The sequence below is a fragment of the Ammodytes marinus genome, assembly GCF_949987685.1.
Source record: "Ammodytes marinus genome assembly, chromosome: 4".
NCBI classification, from domain to species: domain Eukaryota; kingdom Metazoa; phylum Chordata; class Actinopteri; order Uranoscopiformes; family Ammodytidae; genus Ammodytes; species Ammodytes marinus.
The window spans coordinates 1,658,601-1,659,837 of record NC_137233.1 but is presented as its reverse complement, the minus strand read 5'-3'; positions in this window follow the sequence as shown (position 1 = coordinate 1,659,837).

Here is a 1,237-nt window from a genome sequence, read left to right as displayed (position 1 = left end):
GTTTATGTTAGGGTTAGTGTAAGGGTTGGGGTTAGGCATTTAGTTTGGATGGTTAGGGTTAGGGTAAGGGACTAGGGAATGCTTTATGTCAATGAGTGTCCTCACAAAGATCTAAGTACAGGAATGTGTGTGTGTTTCTTCAGTGTGTGTGTGTGTGTGTGTGTGTGTGTGTGTGTGTGTGTGTGTGTGTGTGTATGTTTGTGTGTGTGTGTGTGTGTGTGTGTGTGCATGAACTTAACAGAAAGGTAGAGATCAAATAAATAAATAAACATCAGAGGCAAACAAAGCCTTGACATCCTTATACTTTCTGCCACATAACCGTGTGTGTGTGTGTGTGTGTGTGTGTGTGTGTATTTCTGTGTGTGTGTGTGTGTGTGTGTGTGTGTGTATTTTTGTGTGTATGTGTGTGTGTGTGTGTGTGTGTGTGCACTTGCTCTACGTGTGTGTGTGTGTGTGTGTGTGTGTGTGTGTGTGTGTGTGTGTGTGCACTTGCTCTATGTGTGTGTGTGTGTGTGTGTGTGTGTGTGTGTGTGTGTGTGTGTGTGTGTGTATCGCCTACCTCCACAATGAGCGTCTTCTCCTCTCCGCACACGGAAACGACCCAGAACAAAATGTAGAATCCATTCAGCAGCCCGAGCGCTTTCCTCCGCTTCCTCAACCGCACTCTCCCCCCTGTCTCCATGGCTACAATCCTCAGTCCCCCCCCCCCCCAGAAAATACCCGCCAAAAAATACCCCCCCCCGCCGCCAATCCACCTCGGTCCCTTATTTAACGCGGTAAAAAATAGTCCATAAGATAACCTTGCTTCATTCCATCCATCTATCTGTCTGTCTGTCTATCTATCTATCTATCTGTCTGTCTGTCTGTCTGTCTGTCTGTCTGTCTGTGTGTGTGTCTGTGTCTCTGTCCGTCTATCTATGCGCTTGGTTTGTCTGTGCATCGGCAGCCGAGGCGCTTAACGAGCGAGGAGTGCTCCATTGCGCATGCGCAGTGAGGTCAGAGCAGAAACAGCTGGGGAAAGCCTGACTACAAGGGAACGGAGAGCGCAGGTTGGTTGGTGTCGAGAGAGAGAGGGAGGGAGGGAGGGAGGTGTGTGTGTGTGTGTGTGTGTGTGTGTGTGTGTGTGTGTGTGTGTGTGTGTGTGTGTGTGTGTGTGTGTGTGTGTGTGAGAGAGAGCAAGAGGGAGAGAGCGAGCGAGAGAGACAGAGAGGGAGAGAGGGAGGGGGAGAGAGAAAGG